Here is an 8,711-nt window from a genome sequence, read left to right on the forward strand (position 1 = left end):
TTCAGTTTTGGTGATTTTTAAGAACTATATCCTTTTTTGTCAGTAAAAAGCAGGAGTTGAACAAAATAACAATTTTAAACTAGTGATAGCAAATAACAGCATTTTGAAAATTAATATAGGAAAGCAATTAAAATAGAATTACATGATAAATTATTATAAATATTTCAATATTTTTTCTTTTTTTACTATAAAATGTTAAAGGTGATTTTTATATGACCTTTGCTTTCATTTCTTTTCTCTTCAAATATCATTAGTTGGGAGCTAGAGCTCTGAAGCCCAGGTAGAAAAGACACACTAAAAGATGGCCAGTCTATCCTGACTGTACATCTTCTCACACATTTATTGCAAACTGACACTCATATAACAGCTTTTTTTTTTATCACAAAGATTCAACAAAGAACAATTCCAGTACCGAGGGAAAATCATACTCCAGGAAAGAGGGAAATGCCATAATTGCATATTCAGGTTGCATAAATGCAGGCATGGCAAAGATAATTGCAATATTTGTGTGTGACAGCATTTTACCATTTAAAGAAGTCAATAATCTAGATATGATAGTATTTAGGTGTAATTGTGTATATGTGTGCATTTGGCATATGTTACACTCAATGCACAAATATAAATCCCAGCCCAAACTGAAATATATAAACATTATTAGTCTTTTTGTTGTTGTTCAAAATATTCTTTGATGAATAGTTTTATGTATTAAGTGTATCTCTAACAACTAAATTATAAGAGCTTCATGTTAGTCTATTTATCATATGATATTCTTATATTCAATAAAATTGTATGTAAAACCATACAATTTTACATAGTCACTTAAACATAAGAACATTCTCAGTAAAGCAAATGCACACAAAACAATACAGGTTTTTAAAACTACCAGCAACAAAATCGTCAGATAAACATTTCACGTAAATTAAGATGCTGATTTTTTTTCCAAAAAACTTTTTAAATGATCCATGAAGTTTAAAATGTGAGTTTTGTTTTCAAATTATGTCAAAACATAAAATTTTCAAACGAAGATGCTTCATAGTAACTTCCAAAACAAACCAATTTTTTTAAAAAGTAGTTTTGATTAAGTTTTTAAAATATAAAGGAAAAAAATGTCTTCAGTTTATTAAGACCTGTCTATAGAGGAAAACATGATTCTAGATCTATAGTTTTTATAAGCCTTATAAATGCTCATATTTATGACACATGTTAGAAATTCATATTGGATCCATTGTGACTGCCTGTATAGATTACCAAGATGATGCCAACTATCATGCATATCATCTCCCTAAATTAGTTTTGCAGCAAAAAGTCCCACACCGAGTCCAGATATTTCAAATAAATCTCTCTTCCATAAATATTCTGGCTAGTAGTACCTAGGCAGAAAGAATCCTTTACACTAAAAATTAGCTTTAAAAGCAAGAATATTGAATTTTATGGGACATTATCTTTTTAAAAAGTATAAACATACCTAAACTAAGCACCCATACACACATGCGTGTGCACACACACACATTTTGTCAGGGGAAATTATATTTTTACCGTTAAAGTAAACTGAATATGAACGTGTTGAAGTGATTTACATTGTCATCTACGTAATTATACAGCTTTTAAAGGATGTAAACATTTCATTTAATACTAATTTTACATATTGAACAATGTATCAATGAGTATTGTTGTTATCAATTTTTATAAGGTGGAACTATTTTGAAACATCAAATAACACATACATCTATCCAAATTCTAAGACAGCTTAATTTAGCTAAAAAAGATAAAATCAAACTGGATAGTTAGTTGGGATATTTCATAATTTCTTTATTTTCAATACATATATCTCTAGAAACATATAAAGTACAATATTTAAGGAAATTAATATTAACCTTCATATACATAGAGAGTACATTTATGCATCTATTATATCCGTGGAAAATGCAGATATTCCATTATATATGTGCAATTATATAATCTGTATAAGTACAGATATATCACTATATGTATCTTGTCTATCTATGCATTTTGTGCAGAAAAGAAAAGCATTCTTATAATCCAGAACAAAGCAATACAGGTGTGTGTATGTGCATGTGTGGGTGGGTGTGTGTATGTGTGTGTGGAGGGAGAGCTGGAGGAAAAAAATTGGTAGCTTCACAAAGAGGTATTAAAGGTAGATATTAAACATGTTTGAAAATGAATATGAAGGTATTATGTTATATAAAGAAATATCATTGACAATTTTTTATCTCTCCTTCCCCTCTCTCTATATAGGTGTGTGTGTTCTGCTGTGAACAAGAAAAGGAACATTTGAGATGAAAGAAAACAATGACTGTATAGAAATTTAAAATAGGATACTTAAGTTAAACTTACTAAATTAAAATTTAAACCCAACTGGATTTTCCTTTCTGAATATGAAATAAGAACCTTATAAAATGGGCACAAGAATCACAACATATTTAAAAATGTTTCTATTAAAATTTTTTCTCATGTAAATATTTGTATCATTAGTACCCTATAGTATCTTAAAATATTGTAAAGGTATGCATGAAAATATCATGAAATATCAAAGGGTCATCTTTGTAGCATAAAGATCAAGACTTTAAGTAAAGATAAAGTTCCTCACCCTTTGACTCAGACAGAACTGTTTCAAATGCTCTAGTTGAATGATTTTTATGTACATCTACTTGTTGGTGTTTCAAATTTGCCATTTTTCAATACTCTAGGGCTGAAAAGGAGAAAATATGGGGTTGCATATCGAGAATTTATATCGCTACTTAGTAGTTAATATCTTGACCACCTTTAAGATTATGTATTTGGAGAGTTATAACCTCAGCAATTCCAATGCTACAGCATTCAGGTGATGCTATTAAATGTCTTCCACTGAGAAGAGCTCCTTATAGCAAGAATCCCTCACTAATACCTAGCTACCTAGATTCCTGAAATCTTTAGTCTAAAAACCTATTTCTATATAAAAAGAACCCTATTTAACTTAACTATAAGGGTAGCAATGTTGTTGTTTGTCATGATGTTGACAAAAAGCAGTAGACAAAAAGTTATCAGTAACTCTCAAGTGGACGTATTCATCCCCTAATTCCTACATAATTAACAAGGATAAAAACTATACTCTGCATTGCCTCCCTTCAAGATAGTAAGCTCACAATACGATGGAATCAGAGCAAGTTATGTATGGGAGGAGGGAATGGGGGCATGGAAAGAGTAATACCTTTTTCTTGGTTCCACAAAGGGTTGAGGGCCTAATTATTTTTAAGTATAATCCAACCAACCTCTTCTCATGCTTAGCTGCACTGAGTGACACTATTTGTGATGCCCAGTGTGCTGAAACTGAGCAGGTTGCTGTCAGTTTAAAAATGACTATAATAAAAGTGACCATGAAGATGGATCTTGTGATTTTGCGTTTCTAATCAGTCATCTGTGAAGAACACTTTTGCTTTGATTCAGCAGACTGGTGACAGCCATGATTGATAGTGCACGAGGATGAAAAAAGGTTATTAACTGTCTTCCTATTAAGCTCAATGTATTACCCCTCTAGGTGCATCTCATACTTTAAGTTAAAGTACTTACTCAGGTAAGGTCAAGAATGAACTCTATGGAGATGGTATCCATTCTGCTGAAAACAAGCAAGGCATCCTTTTACTGATTTTTTTTTTAATTTAGCATTTAAACTACATTTAATTCCACTGTCTTATTTTTATTGGCTAAAAAAGAGAAATTTCCTCCTTCCAAGAACATCTATACTGAAAACACTAAAAGTATAGAAAATAGCTTTAAATGTAAAGATTTGAATGTAGAGCTAACTAGCAACATGTGTGTGGCATGTACATAAGTCTATATTTAAGCAGATGGTCATATATTGTATAGTCTGAGGGTATTTTTTAAGAGTAAACACTAAAATTGATTTGTGATTTAAAAAAATAAATGTCTGTATAGTATTTGTAAAATTTGTTTTAATATTCAATAATCCATATATGGTAAGCTTTAGAAATAACAATTTCTAACAAAATTAAAGGATCTAATAGAATATTTAGATATTTGTTTTCATTTAGATATAATGTACTAACTTCATCTTTTCAACTTTTTCAAATTAGAAATACTACACATAGATGAACATTTGAATGATGGTATCTGTTCATGTCTTTGACAAGTATAACCACACATCCATCACAAATAGTATGATAGATCCTAAGGTATTTAAAATTTTTCAATAACTCAAGGTACACCATTTATTAAATGAAATAATAAACTTTTAAATGTTATCGTATCTCCTGTGTTCATTTATTCTTACTGAAGTCAGAATGTACTGAAAGATTTTTGTATACTTCATTTAACTTCTCTTTAAAACATTTTAAATTTACAAGTTTGGCTCTGAAAGCTAACAGATTAAATACATGCATTTTTTTTTTAAAGATTTTACTCATTCATTTGACAGAGAGAGACAGCGAGAGAGGGAACACAAGCAGGGGGAGTGGGAGAGGGAGAAGCAGGCTTCCCGCGGAGCAGGGAGCCCTATGCGGGGCTCGATCCCAGGACCCTGGGACCATTACCCAAGCCAAAGGCAGACGCCTAATGACTGAGCCACCCAGGCGCCCCTAAATATATGCATTTTAATTTAAAATTGTAGTATTGTGTTTCTTCTCACATTTCCCACGTAAACACTCAGTACTTTTCAGATGTAATGTGAATTAGCTAAAAACATTCAAGGATATCGATAACTTGGCACTGACTTAATCATTTAAACTACAACCAACTTTCAGCTCTTTGTGCTTGACTGTTCTTCATTGAACAACTCTGCAGAGTAGCACAAAAAAAGAAAATGCTACCACAATGTTATTATAGTTTCAGTGCAGGGAAAATCACATTATATCTAAAAGTTTTTTCTAGTATATCATGACCTGTTTCTCCAGTGTCAGTTATTATACTCGTTTTTGGTACATAATAAATTATATTTTGAAAATGTACTGTTTTAATATTAGGATCCATCAACAATGAAATATAGAGAAAGTAAGGAAATGAAGTTGAAGATTTCACTGAATTTCTCTTTAGAGCCACAAAAATTGGCTCTCTACCCTATTATGCTTAATATTGCAATTGCTGTTTTGAAAACCCTTTCCAGGTCTCTAGTATTTTATGCATGCCAAGTATAACTTAAATACTTACACACTGAGAGCTTCTTCATAAAAAAAATGTTAGATCAATATGAAAATTGTTTATTTAGTGAATTATGTTTATGTGGAGTGGACTTAAAGGTAGATTTTAGAATTCATACAAGATTCCCTCAATATGACACATTAACTTCATTATTAAATGGATTTCTCTTTCTGCCCTATACAACTTCAGCAAACTTGTGCTCTCAAATTCAGAAATAAACTATGAGATAAGTGATAGAGGGTGATATATGGTCAATGATAGCATTCTATATATTGTTCAAATATTTGTATAAGATAAGAAATACATCACATGTTTCTCAAAAATATTGTTTTTAAAATTAAAAAATGAAAAAGAAAAATGCAGTCTCAAACTAAGCCATGTAAATTAACAAAGTGCTCTGAATTATTAGTGAAAGTCCTGTCTTCTTCTATTTGCCTACTTGGGAGTTCAAGGAAAATTAGGAAATACAAAGACCAAGTAGGCCCACAAGGAATGCACGGATTTCCTAGTCTCCTCGGTTTCTTCTCTTTAGAGAAGATCTAGAACACACATGACACATAGCACACATTTTAGGAAAGAACAAGGCGAAGGCAGTTTCAGGTAAAGTTTAGGTCATTTCCAAGGCAGTCAATTAGCATAGATGACATTGATGTCAAGCCATATTTTTTGCAGACTCGGACACTGGCAGACAGTAAAAGTTAAAAATGTAACATTTTCTTTTATACTTTTGAAACTCCAGAACACAACGTTGCATTAATTTTGCTCAAGCAAGTGACAGAACCGGTGAAGAAAAACCCCACACCTTTGTGCAAACCCTTTAAATCTGATTCTGAGGCTATTGTGACTTGGTTTCCTCTGCTGCTGGGGCACAAGGCGTGTTTAGTTTACAGTATCTAGGGCTTCTATTACTTTTAGCTTGAAACTCTCTCCCGAAGCTCTTCCACTCCTATATATATCTCCCCTTCTCCTCCTCCTGCTTGTCCTCCTTCTCCTGGTCCTCCTCCTCTTCCTCCTGCTCCAAACCTACTAGGGGACACAGGGTAAGGGTATGAACTGGGTGGTGCACATCTGTGTAGCCAGAACGTGGAGGCTGACAGTTGCTGTCCACTCCCAGACTGTGTACCTGAGCGTAGTGACCACTCTGCTCTTCCGCCCAGCCCACTTCTGCCGGCAGTGTTGCTGCTGTCACGCCAGCCGGTGATTTGATAGGCTTGTCGGGTTGCCATGGTGTTGACTTCTTGCCTCTGAGGAGCTGCCCAATGACTGGAGGTCTGGGATTAAAGCGGGAAGAGGCAGCGGCCACAGCGAATTTCAGCGGCAGCTGCAACAGCTAGAAACAAGAAGCGAGAGGACGAGGTCTTTAGACTGCGTTCCCCTCCCGCAGCCAGGGCGGCCAGCGAGGGGGGAAGGAGAAGAGGCGTGGGTGGAGGTTGAAATGGTGACCACTCGAAGCCAGAAGATACAAGGGAGACGTTTGAGACCCTCTCAGGAATAACTCATAAGCAACCTTGCACGCGCTGAAAGGGAAAATCTTCCAGAATTCGTTATTATTCACACAAGGCATTACCTGGGCGCGTGGTGGGACTGGGAGTAAACGGTTGTTAAAAGGGATTTAAGTGGGTGATACACCTTCTCCCACACCCCACCCTTTATTTAGGCAGCGAGGTAAGCTTGACAAGTAAAGAGGCGATCTGCGGAGAACTTCAAATCATGGAAACTAACTTATTCCAAGGAGAGAAAGTGCAATGAGACCGCAACCAAGTACATGAAAATAGTTGCCTGGGCCGGCGGCCGGCGGGGACGGCCCGGGAGGGGAGGGGGGAGCCAGAGGGTGCCTGTGCAATGCACAGCCCCAGACGGAAACTGTAAACTAGGAAATGAAAGGGAAAGAAACCGCTTCTGTTATAAATTAGTAGGTAGGTGAAGGTTACGCAAAGAAGAAAAGGGAAAGTAAAGCTGTTAAAAGAATAGAATAAAACCCCTGGGAGTTCGACTCAAAATCCCCCCCCCCCCCAAACCCCAATCCTACGCGAGTAGGAGGAGGAGAAAAAGTGCATTCTGGTGTGATGAGAACTCTCTGGAATGTCTGGAGGAGAGGATAGAAGTGCGAGGGTAAGAAGACCCGGGTGCTAAATAATTGGCAGGAGAGAGAAATGGGGGAGGGGCGGGGTAGGAAAGAAATATTCCGCGATTCACCGAAGAGACTTCGAGATTCAGAAGAGGGAGATTCCAATAGGAGGAAAAGAAGTACAGAAGTTCAGACCTGTAGCGTAAAGGAGGAAACGACCAGAGTCAGTAAGAGAAAAGGAGGAAAAAGGTGTGTGCTGCTGAGGGAGGGCGTGGGAAGGCCACCACAGTCAACTGGAAGGAGCAACTGCTAGGACCGAGGGCAAAAAGGGCAGAGAATTGGAGTGACTTAGGCGGTAGACAAGAGCACCGCCGGGCAGCACCGGCGAGTTGGAAGCCAGGTGCCGCACAGCCCGCTCCCCGGCTCGGGGCGACGCGGGGACTTTTCTGGCAAGGAGAAGAGCTGCTCTTTCAGCCTGCCAGAGTCACGATTCACCGCGAGTCCCAAACACACGCCTCACTAACTACTTTACAGCCACTTTCATTGATTTTCTTTAACAAATAAACATAATACCCGTTACAGCAACACTTCCTTTTGCTGCAGCTAAAATGCCATAAGCTCTGATTGCTGCATTTCTCTGGATAGCAGTTTTCATATCTCCAAACAAATTGGTTTCCTTCACTTAAAAGATCAAATGTGTGATCACGTTCAGGATGGGGGAGTCTAGTCTTCGCCCCCCTCTATAATTTGAGAATCACCTTTTAGAATAAGTAGAAAACAGGTCCGGATATAAGTTTGCAAACCTGGAAAGGCTCACTGACATTTGCATATTAATTTTTGCTAATAAGTATCAATTTGGAAGGAAAACTCCGGCGAGGAAATTGACTCGTTTGCAATTGCAGGGAAATTAACACTAGTCCGAAAGCCACACCTAAGCTATTACCCCGAGTTATCTCTAAAAAATATTTCCTTTAAAAATAAAGTATTGTCAACTAAATTTTTCAATTAAAAAAATAAAGTATTTCTTTTAAAGAACACCCCCCCCCCCCCGAGCGGTTTCTGCTGGAGGTTCTAACATACATGTCAAAGGGTTGTTGAATTATTCATTATTGTAATTACTATCATCATTGTCATTATCCCTTTCCATGTGGAAATAATTTTATTATCGTAATTTGATATCTGAAGAATTTCCTGTTAGTCGTTTGATAATCATTTTTTTCTGCTGAAAAGAAAAGTTTTGTTTATAAATGAGATAGAGAAAATGTTTTAAATGCTTTGATGTTTGCTATAGATTTCCGTTTATCTAATCGATCGGAATGCCAATAAAATCGATTAAAGGTTTAGTGTTTTACAAACAACCATTTTGTGCTTTTTGATTTTATGTTCAGAATGATTTTAATAAAGCTAATGCTTTCCTTTAACATTCTCCCTTTAAAAAATCCAAACCTTGATCGTTTTCCCTTTTATTATTAGAAATTGCCAGTTAAAGTTC

The sequence above is a fragment of the Neomonachus schauinslandi genome, chromosome 4 (genome assembly GCF_002201575.2).
Source record: "Neomonachus schauinslandi chromosome 4, ASM220157v2, whole genome shotgun sequence".
NCBI classification, from domain to species: domain Eukaryota; kingdom Metazoa; phylum Chordata; class Mammalia; order Carnivora; family Phocidae; genus Neomonachus; species Neomonachus schauinslandi.